General features: G+C 53.3%; 29 non-coding genes across 29 annotated transcripts; 20 read left to right on the plus strand and 9 right to left on the minus strand.

Annotated features, from left to right (window-relative positions):
* Positions 1-196: 196 nt before the first annotated feature.
* Positions 197-288, plus strand: Trnai-uau. The gene is given in 2 exon segments: positions 197-234; positions 253-288. It is a non-coding gene; the product is annotated as a tRNA-Ile (tRNA).
* A 111-nt stretch (positions 289-399) lies between these two features.
* Positions 400-471, plus strand: Trnad-guc. The gene has a single exon. It is a non-coding gene; the product is annotated as a tRNA-Asp (tRNA).
* Positions 472-1,039: 568 nt separating this feature from the next.
* Trnar-acg lies at positions 1,040-1,112 on the minus strand. The gene has a single exon. It is a non-coding gene; the product is annotated as a tRNA-Arg (tRNA).
* A 445-nt stretch (positions 1,113-1,557) lies between these two features.
* Trnai-uau lies at positions 1,558-1,649 on the plus strand. Its single transcript is given in 2 exon segments — positions 1,558-1,595; positions 1,614-1,649. It is a non-coding gene; the product is annotated as a tRNA-Ile (tRNA).
* A 111-nt stretch (positions 1,650-1,760) lies between these two features.
* Trnad-guc lies at positions 1,761-1,832 on the plus strand. Its single transcript has one exon. It is a non-coding gene; the product is annotated as a tRNA-Asp (tRNA).
* Positions 1,833-2,399: 567 nt separating this feature from the next.
* On the minus strand, positions 2,400-2,472 carry Trnar-acg. Its single transcript has one exon. It is a non-coding gene; the product is annotated as a tRNA-Arg (tRNA).
* A 445-nt stretch (positions 2,473-2,917) lies between these two features.
* Positions 2,918-3,009, plus strand: Trnai-uau. The gene is given in 2 exon segments: positions 2,918-2,955; positions 2,974-3,009. It is a non-coding gene; the product is annotated as a tRNA-Ile (tRNA).
* Positions 3,010-3,120: 111 nt separating this feature from the next.
* On the plus strand, positions 3,121-3,192 carry Trnad-guc. The gene has a single exon. It is a non-coding gene; the product is annotated as a tRNA-Asp (tRNA).
* A 567-nt stretch (positions 3,193-3,759) lies between these two features.
* On the minus strand, positions 3,760-3,832 carry Trnar-acg. The gene has a single exon. It is a non-coding gene; the product is annotated as a tRNA-Arg (tRNA).
* Positions 3,833-4,277: 445 nt separating this feature from the next.
* Positions 4,278-4,369, plus strand: Trnai-uau. Its single transcript is given in 2 exon segments — positions 4,278-4,315; positions 4,334-4,369. It is a non-coding gene; the product is annotated as a tRNA-Ile (tRNA).
* A 111-nt stretch (positions 4,370-4,480) lies between these two features.
* On the plus strand, positions 4,481-4,552 carry Trnad-guc. The gene has a single exon. It is a non-coding gene; the product is annotated as a tRNA-Asp (tRNA).
* A 568-nt stretch (positions 4,553-5,120) lies between these two features.
* Positions 5,121-5,193, minus strand: Trnar-acg. Its single transcript has one exon. It is a non-coding gene; the product is annotated as a tRNA-Arg (tRNA).
* Positions 5,194-5,638: 445 nt separating this feature from the next.
* Positions 5,639-5,730, plus strand: Trnai-uau. The gene is given in 2 exon segments: positions 5,639-5,676; positions 5,695-5,730. It is a non-coding gene; the product is annotated as a tRNA-Ile (tRNA).
* Positions 5,731-5,841: 111 nt separating this feature from the next.
* Positions 5,842-5,913, plus strand: Trnad-guc. The gene has a single exon. It is a non-coding gene; the product is annotated as a tRNA-Asp (tRNA).
* A 568-nt stretch (positions 5,914-6,481) lies between these two features.
* Trnar-acg lies at positions 6,482-6,554 on the minus strand. Its single transcript has one exon. It is a non-coding gene; the product is annotated as a tRNA-Arg (tRNA).
* A 445-nt stretch (positions 6,555-6,999) lies between these two features.
* Positions 7,000-7,091, plus strand: Trnai-uau. Its single transcript is given in 2 exon segments — positions 7,000-7,037; positions 7,056-7,091. It is a non-coding gene; the product is annotated as a tRNA-Ile (tRNA).
* A 111-nt stretch (positions 7,092-7,202) lies between these two features.
* Positions 7,203-7,274, plus strand: Trnad-guc. The gene has a single exon. It is a non-coding gene; the product is annotated as a tRNA-Asp (tRNA).
* Positions 7,275-7,853: 579 nt separating this feature from the next.
* Trnar-acg lies at positions 7,854-7,926 on the minus strand. Its single transcript has one exon. It is a non-coding gene; the product is annotated as a tRNA-Arg (tRNA).
* A 445-nt stretch (positions 7,927-8,371) lies between these two features.
* Trnai-uau lies at positions 8,372-8,463 on the plus strand. The gene is given in 2 exon segments: positions 8,372-8,409; positions 8,428-8,463. It is a non-coding gene; the product is annotated as a tRNA-Ile (tRNA).
* Positions 8,464-8,574: 111 nt separating this feature from the next.
* Trnad-guc lies at positions 8,575-8,646 on the plus strand. Its single transcript has one exon. It is a non-coding gene; the product is annotated as a tRNA-Asp (tRNA).
* A 579-nt stretch (positions 8,647-9,225) lies between these two features.
* Positions 9,226-9,298, minus strand: Trnar-acg. Its single transcript has one exon. It is a non-coding gene; the product is annotated as a tRNA-Arg (tRNA).
* A 445-nt stretch (positions 9,299-9,743) lies between these two features.
* On the plus strand, positions 9,744-9,835 carry Trnai-uau. The gene is given in 2 exon segments: positions 9,744-9,781; positions 9,800-9,835. It is a non-coding gene; the product is annotated as a tRNA-Ile (tRNA).
* Positions 9,836-9,946: 111 nt separating this feature from the next.
* Trnad-guc lies at positions 9,947-10,018 on the plus strand. Its single transcript has one exon. It is a non-coding gene; the product is annotated as a tRNA-Asp (tRNA).
* A 568-nt stretch (positions 10,019-10,586) lies between these two features.
* On the minus strand, positions 10,587-10,659 carry Trnar-acg. Its single transcript has one exon. It is a non-coding gene; the product is annotated as a tRNA-Arg (tRNA).
* A 445-nt stretch (positions 10,660-11,104) lies between these two features.
* Positions 11,105-11,196, plus strand: Trnai-uau. Its single transcript is given in 2 exon segments — positions 11,105-11,142; positions 11,161-11,196. It is a non-coding gene; the product is annotated as a tRNA-Ile (tRNA).
* Positions 11,197-11,307: 111 nt separating this feature from the next.
* Positions 11,308-11,379, plus strand: Trnad-guc. The gene has a single exon. It is a non-coding gene; the product is annotated as a tRNA-Asp (tRNA).
* Positions 11,380-11,947: 568 nt separating this feature from the next.
* Positions 11,948-12,020, minus strand: Trnar-acg. The gene has a single exon. It is a non-coding gene; the product is annotated as a tRNA-Arg (tRNA).
* A 445-nt stretch (positions 12,021-12,465) lies between these two features.
* Trnai-uau lies at positions 12,466-12,557 on the plus strand. Its single transcript is given in 2 exon segments — positions 12,466-12,503; positions 12,522-12,557. It is a non-coding gene; the product is annotated as a tRNA-Ile (tRNA).
* A 111-nt stretch (positions 12,558-12,668) lies between these two features.
* Trnad-guc lies at positions 12,669-12,740 on the plus strand. Its single transcript has one exon. It is a non-coding gene; the product is annotated as a tRNA-Asp (tRNA).
* Positions 12,741-12,779: the final 39 nt, after the last annotated feature.

The raw sequence follows: 12,779 nt of genomic DNA on the forward strand, positions 1-12,779 counted from the left end.
TTTTTTGCATTTTTTCGGTGATGACAAGCGGTTGACATGCTTGTAAGTGTAGCATATAAAACAAGAATCGTATGAAGCATTCGTAGACAGGTGCTAACGTCGCAGTATGGCCGCAGGTGACGGTCGTATGACGGGTCTGTAGCCACAACAGGTTGGCATCAAAGTGAATACCGCTAACTGTAAGCACTGTGCTGTAGCCCCAGTGGCGCAATTGGTTAGCGCACGGTACTTATAAGGCAGTAGCCGTGAGCAATGCCGGGGTTGTGAGTTCGAGCCTCACCTGGGGCATACTTTCATTTCGTAGCAGCTGACTATGGAAGCATCGGGACGCTAGGTTTGAGATGTATCGCGTACATGAGAACCATAAATGTGCGTGCACTGTAGACAAGGACTGCGTGTTCCTCGGTAGTATAGTGGTTAGTATCCCCGCCTGTCACGCGGGAGACCGGGGTTCGATTCCCCGCCGGGGAGATGCGATTTTTATATCGCGAAGGTTGCGCGTGTGGCCCGAAAAAGCATTACCGTTGTGATCAAGGAATGTAATTGCTAAAAAATCGTAAGAAAGTCTGCGTCTTAGGAAGTGTTTCTCGTATTCTGCACACGACGTCGTCGTTTCACAACTCACAGGGTTTGCCGTCGACGCTGAATCAGCGCACCCCAGGATTAATGATCGAGCTCGAAGCACCCAAGAAAAAGAATAATTTTAGCAGAGCGTGGTTTCGATCCACGGACCTCTGGGTTATGGGCCCAGCACGCTTCCACTGCGCCACTCTGCTGTGCGGACAGATGCGCGCTCTTCGGTGCGTGACATGGGACACTTGGAAAAGCGTTGTCTGCGTCGCCTACCGTTTAATTAACTGCGTAGCATCTGCCAGCTTGACTTGTCTCGACTTTGCTCGACTGACGCTTGCACGAAGCGATATTTACCGCGATCGTCTCGAGATGCAGCTGCGAGATGCTCAGGATTAACATTGCACTCCACGAAGGTGGAGACATTCGAATGCACTGCCTAGCTACGCGCCCGCAACTAACGAAATGCCGACCCTGCCAGGATTCGAACCTGGAATCTTCTGATCCGTAGTCAGACGCGTTATCCGTTGCGCCACAGGGCCACTGTTCGCGTTTTCTGCTACGAGGCGGGTGCACATCGCAAAGCAACGTGTTCTCCGTGGCTCGACAATTGCATGTCATCCACTGACAACGGCGGCGCGGCCACTCTGGTCTTCGGCACTCTGCAGGGAGCTGCCACCAAGGAAGGCATCTCTCCTCCTGCTGCTCGGCCACGGAGCGCCTGCACAGCTTAGAGCTTGCCACAGATCTGCCGTCGCTGATGGACAGGTAGCGGAATGCAAGGCGCCCGTTTTTTTGCATTTTTTCGGTGATGACAAGCGGTTGACATGCTTGTAAGTGTAGCATATAAAACAAGAATCGTATGAAGCATTCGTAGACAGGTGCTAACGTCGCAGTATGGCCGCAGGTGACGGTCGTATGACGGGTCTGTAGCCACAACAGGTTGGCATCAAAGTGAATACCGCTAACTGTAAGCACTGTGCTGTAGCCCCAGTGGCGCAATTGGTTAGCGCACGGTACTTATAAGGCAGTAGCCGTGAGCAATGCCGGGGTTGTGAGTTCGAGCCTCACCTGGGGCATACTTTCATTTCGTAGCAGCTGACTATGGAAGCATCGGGACGCTAGGTTTGAGATGTATCGCGTACATGAGAACCATAAATGTGCGTGCACTGTAGACAAAGACTGCGTGTTCCTCGGTAGTATAGTGGTTAGTATCCCCGCCTGTCACGCGGGAGACCGGGGTTCGATTCCCCGCCGGGGAGATGCGATTTTTATATCGCGAAGGTTGCGCGTGTGGCCCGAAAAAGCATTACCGTTGTGATCAAGGAATGTAATTGCTAAAAAATCGTAAGAAAGTCTGCGTCTTAGGAAGTGTTTCTCGTATTCTGCACACGACGTCGTCGTTTCACAACTCACAGGGTTTGCCGTCGACGCTGAATCAGCGCACCCCAGGATTAATGATCGAGCTCGAAGCACCCAAGAAAAAGAATAATTTTAGCAGAGCGTGGTTTCGATCCACGGACCTCTGGGTTATGGGCCCAGCACGCTTCCACTGCGCCACTCTGCTGTGCGGACAGATGCGCGCTCTTCGGTGCGTGACATGGGACACTTGGAAAAGCGTTGTCTGCGTCGCCTACCGTTTAATTAACTGCGTAGCATCTGCCAGCTTGACTTGTCTCGACTTTGCTCGACTGACGCTTGCACGAAGCGATATTTACCGCGATCGTCTCGAATGCAGCTGCGAGATGCTCAGGATTAACATTGCACTCCACGAAGGTGGAGACATTCGAATGCACTGCCTAGCTACGCGCCCGCAACTAACGAAATGCCGACCCTGCCAGGATTCGAACCTGGAATCTTCTGATCCGTAGTCAGACGCGTTATCCGTTGCGCCACAGGGCCACTGTTCGCGTTTTCTGCTACGAGGCGGGTGCACATCGCAAAGCAACGTGTTCTCCGTGGCTCGACAATTGCATGTCATCCACTGACAACGGCGGCGCGGCCACTCTGGTCTTCGGCACTCTGCAGGGAGCTGCCACCAAGGAAGGCATCTCTCCTCCTGCTGCTCGGCCACGGAGCGCCTGCACAGCTTAGAGCTTGCCACAGATCTGCCGTCGCTGATGGACAGGTAGCGGAATGCAAGGCGCCCGTTTTTTTGCATTTTTTCGGTGATGACAAGCGGTTGACATGCTTGTAAGTGTAGCATATAAAACAAGAATCGTATGAAGCATTCGTAGACAGGTGCTAACGTCGCAGTATGGCCGCAGGTGACGGTCGTATGACGGGTCTGTAGCCACAACAGGTTGGCATCAAAGTGAATACCGCTAACTGTAAGCACTGTGCTGTAGCCCCAGTGGCGCAATTGGTTAGCGCACGGTACTTATAAGGCAGTAGCCGTGAGCAATGCCGGGGTTGTGAGTTCGAGCCTCACCTGGGGCATACTTTCATTTCGTAGCAGCTGACTATGGAAGCATCGGGACGCTAGGTTTGAGATGTATCGCGTACATGAGAACCATAAATGTGCGTGCACTGTAGACAAGGACTGCGTGTTCCTCGGTAGTATAGTGGTTAGTATCCCCGCCTGTCACGCGGGAGACCGGGGTTCGATTCCCCGCCGGGGAGATGCGATTTTTATATCGCGAAGGTTGCGCGTGTGGCCCGAAAAAGCATTACCGTTGTGATCAAGGAATGTAATTGCTAAAAAATCGTAAGAAAGTCTGCGTCTTAGGAAGTGTTTCTCGTATTCTGCACACGACGTCGTCGTTTCACAACTCACAGGGTTTGCCGTCGACGCTGAATCAGCGCACCCCAGGATTAATGATCGAGCTCGAAGCACCCAAGAAAAAGAATAATTTTAGCAGAGCGTGGTTTCGATCCACGGACCTCTGGGTTATGGGCCCAGCACGCTTCCACTGCGCCACTCTGCTGTGCGGACAGATGCGCGCTCTTCGGTGCGTGACATGGGACACTTGGAAAAGCGTTGTCTGCGTCGCCTACCGTTTAATTAACTGCGTAGCATCTGCCAGCTTGACTTGTCTCGACTTTGCTCGACTGACGCTTGCACGAAGCGATATTTACCGCGATCGTCTCGAATGCAGCTGCGAGATGCTCAGGATTAACATTGCACTCCACGAAGGTGGAGACATTCGAATGCACTGCCTAGCTACGCGCCCGCAACTAACGAAATGCCGACCCTGCCAGGATTCGAACCTGGAATCTTCTGATCCGTAGTCAGACGCGTTATCCGTTGCGCCACAGGGCCACTGTTCGCGTTTTCTGCTACGAGGCGGGTGCACATCGCAAAGCAACGTGTTCTCCGTGGCTCGACAATTGCATGTCATCCACTGACAACGGCGGCGCGGCCACTCTGGTCTTCGGCACTCTGCAGGGAGCTGCCACCAAGGAAGGCATCTCTCCTCCTGCTGCTCGGCCACGGAGCGCCTGCACAGCTTAGAGCTTGCCACAGATCTGCCGTCGCTGATGGACAGGTAGCGGAATGCAAGGCGCCCGTTTTTTTGCATTTTTTCGGTGATGACAAGCGGTTGACATGCTTGTAAGTGTAGCATATAAAACAAGAATCGTATGAAGCATTCGTAGACAGGTGCTAACGTCGCAGTATGGCCGCAGGTGACGGTCGTATGACGGGTCTGTAGCCACAACAGGTTGGCATCAAAGTGAATACCGCTAACTGTAAGCACTGTGCTGTAGCCCCAGTGGCGCAATTGGTTAGCGCACGGTACTTATAAGGCAGTAGCCGTGAGCAATGCCGGGGTTGTGAGTTCGAGCCTCACCTGGGGCATACTTTCATTTCGTAGCAGCTGACTATGGAAGCATCGGGACGCTAGGTTTGAGATGTATCGCGTACATGAGAACCATAAATGTGCGTGCACTGTAGACAAGGACTGCGTGTTCCTCGGTAGTATAGTGGTTAGTATCCCCGCCTGTCACGCGGGAGACCGGGGTTCGATTCCCCGCCGGGGAGATGCGATTTTTATATCGCGAAGGTTGCGCGTGTGGCCCGAAAAAGCATTACCGTTGTGATCAAGGAATGTAATTGCTAAAAAATCGTAAGAAAGTCTGCGTCTTAGGAAGTGTTTCTCGTATTCTGCACACGACGTCGTCGTTTCACAACTCACAGGGTTTGCCGTCGACGCTGAATCAGCGCACCCCAGGATTAATGATCGAGCTCGAAGCACCCAAGAAAAAGAATAATTTTAGCAGAGCGTGGTTTCGATCCACGGACCTCTGGGTTATGGGCCCAGCACGCTTCCACTGCGCCACTCTGCTGTGCGGACAGATGCGCGCTCTTCGGTGCGTGACATGGGACACTTGGAAAAGCGTTGTCTGCGTCGCCTACCGTTTAATTAACTGCGTAGCATCTGCCAGCTTGACTTGTCTCGACTTTGCTCGACTGACGCTTGCACGAAGCGATATTTACCGCGATCGTCTCGAGATGCAGCTGCGAGGTGCTCAGGATTAACATTGCACTCCACGAAGGTGGAGACATTCGAATGCACTGCCTAGCTACGCGCCCGCAACTAACGAAATGCCGACCCTGCCAGGATTCGAACCTGGAATCTTCTGATCCGTAGTCAGACGCGTTATCCGTTGCGCCACAGGGCCACTGTTCGCGTTTTCTGCTACGAGGCGGGTGCACATCGCAAAGCAACGTGTTCTCCGTGGCTCGACAATTGCATGTCATCCACTGACAACGGCGGCGCGGCCACTCTGGTCTTCGGCACTCTGCAGGGAGCTGCCACCAAGGAAGGCATCTCTCCTCCTGCTGCTCGGCCACGGAGCGCCTGCACAGCTTAGAGCTTGCCACAGATCTGCCGTCGCTGATGGACAGGTAGCGGAATGCAAGGCGCCCGTTTTTTTGCATTTTTTCGGTGATGACAAGCGGTTGACATGCTTGTAAGTGTAGCATATAAAACAAGAATCGTATGAAGCATTCGTAGACAGGTGCTAACGTCGCAGTATGGCCGCAGGTGACGGTCGTATGACGGGTCTGTAGCCACAACAGGTTGGCATCAAAGTGAATACCGCTAACTGTAAGCACTGTGCTGTAGCCCCAGTGGCGCAATTGGTTAGCGCACGGTACTTATAAGGCAGTAGCCGTGAGCAATGCCGGGGTTGTGAGTTCGAGCCTCACCTGGGGCATACTTTCATTTCGTAGCAGCTGACTATGGAAGCATCGGGACGCTAGGTTTGAGATGTATCGCGTACATGAGAACCATAAATGTGCGTGCACTGTAGACAAGGACTGCGTGTTCCTCGGTAGTATAGTGGTTAGTATCCCCGCCTGTCACGCGGGAGACCGGGGTTCGATTCCCCGCCGGGGAGATGCGATTTTTATATCGCGAAGGTTGCGCGTGTGGCCCGAAAAAGCATTACCGTTGTGATCAAGGAATGTAATTGCTAAAAAATCGTAAGAAAGTCTGCGTCTTAGGAAGTGTTTCTCGTATTCTGCACACGACGTCGTCGTTTCACAACTCACAGGGTTTGCCGTCGACGCTGAATCAGCGCACCCCAGGATTAATGATCGAGCTCGAAGCACCCAAGAAAAAGAATAATTTTAGCAGAGCGTGGTTTCGATCCACGGACCTCTGGGTTATGGGCCCAGCACGCTTCCACTGCGCCACTCTGCTGTGCGGACAGATGCGCGCTCTTCGGTGCGTGACATGGGACACTTGGAAAAGCGTTGTCTGCGTCGCCTACCGTTTAATTAACTGCGTAGCATCTGCCAGCTTGACTTGTCTCGACTTTGCTCGACTGACGCTTGCACGAAGCGATATTTACCGCGATCGTCTCGAGATGCAGCTGCGAGATGCTCAGGATTAACATTGCACTCCACGAAGGTGGAGACATTCGAATGCACTGCCTAGCTACGCGCCCGCAACTAACGAAATGCCGACCCTGCCAGGATTCGAACCTGGAATCTTCTGATCCGTAGTCAGACGCGTTATCCGTTGCGCCACAGGGCCACTGTTCGCGTTTTCTGCTACGAGGCGGGTGCACATCGCAAAGCAACGTGTTCTCCGTGGCTCGACAATTGCATGTCATCCACTGACAACGGCGGCGCGGCCACTCTGGTCTTCGGCACTCTGCAGGGAGCTGCCACCAAGGAAGGCATCTCTCCTCCTGCTGCTCGGCCACGGAGCGCCTGCACAGCTTAGAGCTTGCCACAGATCTGCCGTCGCTGATGGACAGGTAGCGGAATGCAAGGCGCCCGTTTTTTTGCATTTTTTCGGTGATGACAAGCGGTTGACATGCTTGTAAGTGTAGCATATAAAACAAGAATCGTATGAAGCATTCGTAGACAGGTGCTAACGTCGCAGTATGGCCGCAGGTGACGGTCGTATGACGGGTCTGTAGCCACAACAGGTTGGCATCAAAGTGAATACCGCTAACTGTAAGCACTGTGCTGTAGCCCCAGTGGCGCAATTGGTTAGCGCACGGTACTTATAAGGCAGTAGCCGTGAGCAATGCCGGGGTTGTGAGTTCGAGCCTCACCTGGGGCATACTTTCATTTCGTAGCAGCTGACTATGGAAGCATCGGGACGCTAGGTTTGAGATGTATCGCGTACATGAGAACCATAAATGTGCGTGCACTGTAGACAAGGACTGCGTGTTCCTCGGTAGTATAGTGGTTAGTATCCCCGCCTGTCACGCGGGAGACCGGGGTTCGATTCCCCGCCGGGGAGATGCGATTTTTATATCGCGAAGGTTGCGCGTGTGGCCCGAAAAAGCATTACCGTTGTGATCAAGGAATGTAATTGCTAAAAAATCGTAAGAAAGTCTGCGTCTTAGGAAGTGTTTCTCGTATTCTGCACACGACGTCGTCGTTTCACAACTCACAGGGTTTGCCGTCGACGCTGAATCAGCGCACCCCAGGATTAATGATCGAGCTCGAAGCACCCAAGAAAAAGAATAATTTTAGCAGAGCGTGGTTTCGATCCACGGACCTCTGGGTTATGGGCCCAGCACGCTTCCACTGCGCCACTCTGCTGTGCGGACAGATGCGCGCTCTTCGGTGCGTGACATGGGACACTTGGAAAAGCGTTGTCTGCGTCGCCTACCGTTTAATTAACTGCGTAGCATCTGCCAGCTTGACTTGTCTCGACTTTGCTCGACTGACGCTACGCTGACGCTTGCACGAAGCGATATTTACCGCGATCGTCTCGAGATGCAGCTGCGAGATGCTCAGGATTAACATTGCACTCCACGAAGGTGGAGACATTCGAATGCACTGCCTAGCTACGCGCCCGCAACTAACGAAATGCCGACCCTGCCAGGATTCGAACCTGGAATCTTCTGATCCGTAGTCAGACGCGTTATCCGTTGCGCCACAGGGCCACTGTTCGCGTTTTCTGCTACGAGGCGGGTGCACATCGCAAAGCAACGTGTTCTCCGTGGCTCGACAATTGCATGTCATCCACTGACAACGGCGGCGCGGCCACTCTGGTCTTCGGCACTCTGCAGGGAGCTGCCACCAAGGAAGGCATCTCTCCTCCTGCTGCTCGGCCACGGAGCGCCTGCACAGCTTAGAGCTTGCCACAGATCTGCCGTCGCTGATGGACAGGTAGCGGAATGCAAGGCGCCCGTTTTTTTGCATTTTTTCGGTGATGACAAGCGGTTGACATGCTTGTAAGTGTAGCATATAAAACAAGAATCGTATGAAGCATTCGTAGACAGGTGCTAACGTCGCAGTATGGCCGCAGGTGACGGTCGTATGACGGGTCTGTAGCCACAACAGGTTGGCATCAAAGTGAATACCGCTAACTGTAAGCACTGTGCTGTAGCCCCAGTGGCGCAATTGGTTAGCGCACGGTACTTATAAGGCAGTAGCCGTGAGCAATGCCGGGGTTGTGAGTTCGAGCCTCACCTGGGGCATACTTTCATTTCGTAGCAGCTGACTATGGAAGCATCGGGACGCTAGGTTTGAGATGTATCGCGTACATGAGAACCATAAATGTGCGTGCACTGTAGACAAGGACTGCGTGTTCCTCGGTAGTATAGTGGTTAGTATCCCCGCCTGTCACGCGGGAGACCGGGGTTCGATTCCCCGCCGGGGAGATGCGATTTTTATATCGCGAAGGTTGCGCGTGTGGCCCGAAAAAGCATTACCGTTGTGATCAAGGAATGTAATTGCTAAAAAATCGTAAGAAAGTCTGCGTCTTAGGAAGTGTTTCTCGTATTCTGCACACGACGTCGTCGTTTCACAACTCACAGGGTTTGCCGTCGACGCTGAATCAGCGCACCCCAGGATTAATGATCGAGCTCGAAGCACCCAAGAAAAAGAATAATTTTAGCAGAGCGTGGTTTCGATCCACGGACCTCTGGGTTATGGGCCCAGCACGCTTCCACTGCGCCACTCTGCTGTGCGGACAGATGCGCGCTCTTCGGTGCGTGACATGGGACACTTGGAAAAGCGTTGTCTGCGTCGCCTACCGTTTAATTAACTGCGTAGCATCTGCCAGCTTGACTTGTCTCGACTTTGCTCGACTGACGCTACGCTGACGCTTGCACGAAGCGATATTTACCGCGATCGTCTCGAGATGCAGCTGCGAGATGCTCAGGATTAACATTGCACTCCACGAAGGTGGAGACATTCGAATGCACTGCCTAGCTACGCGCCCGCAACTAACGAAATGCCGACCCTGCCAGGATTCGAACCTGGAATCTTCTGATCCGTAGTCAGACGCGTTATCCGTTGCGCCACAGGGCCACTGTTCGCGTTTTCTGCTACGAGGCGGGTGCACATCGCAAAGCAACGTGTTCTCCGTGGCTCGACAATTGCATGTCATCCACTGACAACGGCGGCGCGGCCACTCTGGTCTTCGGCACTCTGCAGGGAGCTGCCACCAAGGAAGGCATCTCTCCTCCTGCTGCTCGGCCACGGAGCGCCTGCACAGCTTAGAGCTTGCCACAGATCTGCCGTCGCTGATGGACAGGTAGCGGAATGCAAGGCGCCCGTTTTTTTGCATTTTTTCGGTGATGACAAGCGGTTGACATGCTTGTAAGTGTAGCATATAAAACAAGAATCGTATGAAGCATTCGTAGACAGGTGCTAACGTCGCAATATGGCCGCAGGTGACGGTCGTATGACGGGTCTGTAGCCACAACAGGTTGGCATCAAAGTGAATACCGCTAACTGTAAGCACTGTGCTGTAGCCCCAGTGGCGCAATTGGTTAGCGCACGGTACTTATAAGGCAGTAGCCGTGAGCAATGCCGGGGTTGTGAGTTCGAGCCTCACCTGGGGCATACTTTCATTTCGTAGCAGCTGACTATGGAAGCATCGGGACGCTAGGTTTGAGATGTATCGCGTACATGAGAACCATAAATGTGCGTGCACTGTAGACAAGGACTGCGTGTTCCTCGGTAGTATAGTGGTTAGTATCCCCGCCTGTCACGCGGGAGACCGGGGTTCGATTCCCCGCCGGGGAGATGCGATTTTTATATCGCGAAGGTTGCGCGTGTGGCCCGAAAAAGCATTACCGTTGTGATCAAGGAATGTAATTGCTAAAAAATCGTAAGAAAGTCTGCGTCTTAGGAAGTGTTTCTCGTATTCTGCACACGACGTCGTCGTTTCACAACTCACAGGGTTTGCCGTCGACGCTGAATCAGCGCACCCCAGGATTAATGATCGAGCTCGAAGCACCCAAGAAAAAGAATAATTTTAGCAGAGCGTGGTTTCGATCCACGGACCTCTGGGTTATGGGCCCAGCACGCTTCCACTGCGCCACTCTGCTGTGCGGACAGATGCGCGCTCTTCGGTGCGTGACATGGGACACTTGGAAAAGCGTTGTCTGCGTCGCCTACCGTTTAATTAACTGCGTAGCATCTGCCAGCTTGACTTGTCTCGACTTTGCTCGACTGACGCTTGCACGAAGCGATATTTACCGCGATCGTCTCGAGATGCAGCTGCGAGATGCTCAGGATTAACATTGCACTCCACGAAGGTGGAGACATTCGAATGCACTGCCTAGCTACGCGCCCGCAACTAACGAAATGCCGACCCTGCCAGGATTCGAACCTGGAATCTTCTGATCCGTAGTCAGACGCGTTATCCGTTGCGCCACAGGGCCACTGTTCGCGTTTTCTGCTACGAGGCGGGTGCACATCGCAAAGCAACGTGTTCTCCGTGGCTCGACAATTGCATGTCATCCACTGACAACGGCGGCGCGGCCACTCTGGTCTTCGGCACTCTGCAGGGAGCTGCCACCAAGGAAGGCATCTCTCCTCCTGCTGCTCGGCCACGGAGCGCCTGCACAGCTTAGAGCTTGCCACAGATCTGCCGTCGCTGATGGACAGGTAGCGGAATGCAAGGCGCCCGTTTTTTTGCATTTTTTCGGTGATGACAAGCGGTTGACATGCTTGTAAGTGTAGCATATAAAACAAGAATCGTATGAAGCATTCGTAGACAGGTGCTAACGTCGCAGTATGGCCGCAGGTGACGGTCGTATGACGGGTCTGTAGCCACAACAGGTTGGCATCAAAGTGAATACCGCTAACTGTAAGCACTGTGCTGTAGCCCCAGTGGCGCAATTGGTTAGCGCACGGTACTTATAAGGCAGTAGCCGTGAGCAATGCCGGGGTTGTGAGTTCGAGCCTCACCTGGGGCATACTTTCATTTCGTAGCAGCTGACTATGGAAGCATCGGGACGCTAGGTTTGAGATGTATCGCGTACATGAGAACCATAAATGTGCGTGCACTGTAGACAAGGACTGCGTGTTCCTCGGTAGTATAGTGGTTAGTATCCCCGCCTGTCACGCGGGAGACCGGGGTTCGATTCCCCGCCGGGGAGATGCGATTTTTATATCGCGAAGGTTGCGCGTGTGGCCCGAAAAAGCATTACCGTTGTGATCAAGGAATGTAATTGCTAAAAAATCGTAAGAAAGTCTGCGTCTTAGGAAGTGTTTCTCGTATTCTGCACACGACGTCGTCGTTTCACAACTCACAGGGTTTGCCGTCGACGCTGAATCAGCGCACCCCAGGATTAATGATCGAGCTCGAAGCACCCAAGAAAAAGAATAATTTTAGCAGAGCGTGGTTTCGATCCACGGACCTCTGGGTTATGGGCCCAGCACGCTTCCACTGCGCCACTCTGCTGTGCGGACAGATGCGCGCTCTTCGGTGCGTGACATGGGACACTTGGAAAAGCGTTGTCTGCGTCGCCTACCGTTTAATTAACTGCGTAGCATCTGCCAGCTTGACTTGTCTCGACTTTGCTCGACTGACGCTTGCACGAAGCGATATTTACCGCGATCGTCTCGAGATGCAGCTGCGAGATGCTCAGGATTAACATTGCACTCCACGAAGGTGGAGACATTCGAATGCACTGCCTAGCTACGCGCCCGCAACTAACGAAATGCCGACCCTGCCAGGATTCGAACCTGGAATCTTCTGATCCGTAGTCAGACGCGTTATCCGTTGCGCCACAGGGCCACTGTTCGCGTTTTCTGCTACGAGGCGGGTGCACATCGCAAAGCAACGTGTTCTCCGTGGCTCGACAATTGCATGTCATCCACTGACAACGGCGGCGCGGCCACTCTGGTCTTCGGCACTCTGCAGGGAGCTGCCACCAAGGAAGGCATCTCTCCTCCTGCTGCTCGGCCACGGAGCGCCTGCACAGCTTAGAGCTTGCCACAGATCTGCCGTCGCTGATGGACAGGTAGCGGAATGCAAGGCGCCCGTTTTTTTGCATTTTTTCGGTGATGACAAGCGGTTGACATGCTTGTAAGTGTAGCATATAAAACAAGAATCGTATGAAGCATTCGTAGACAGGTGCTAACGTCGCAGTATGGCCGCAGGTGACGGTCGTATGACGGGTCTGTAGCCACAACAGGTTGGCATCAAAGTGAATACCGCTAACTGTAAGCACTGTGCTGTAGCCCCAGTGGCGCAATTGGTTAGCGCACGGTACTTATAAGGCAGTAGCCGTGAGCAATGCCGGGGTTGTGAGTTCGAGCCTCACCTGGGGCATACTTTCATTTCGTAGCAGCTGACTATGGAAGCATCGGGACGCTAGGTTTGAGATGTATCGCGTACATGAGAACCATAAATGTGCGTGCACTGTAGACAAGGACTGCGTGTTCCTCGGTAGTATAGTGGTTAGTATCCCCGCCTGTCACGCGGGAGACCGGGGTTCGATTCCCCGCCGGGGAGATGCGATTTTTATATCGCGAAGGTTGCGCGTGTGGCCCG

Source organism: Schistocerca piceifrons, unplaced genomic scaffold (assembly GCF_021461385.2).
Source record: "Schistocerca piceifrons isolate TAMUIC-IGC-003096 unplaced genomic scaffold, iqSchPice1.1 HiC_scaffold_1684, whole genome shotgun sequence".
Lineage (NCBI taxonomy): Eukaryota > Metazoa > Arthropoda > Insecta > Orthoptera > Acrididae > Schistocerca > Schistocerca piceifrons.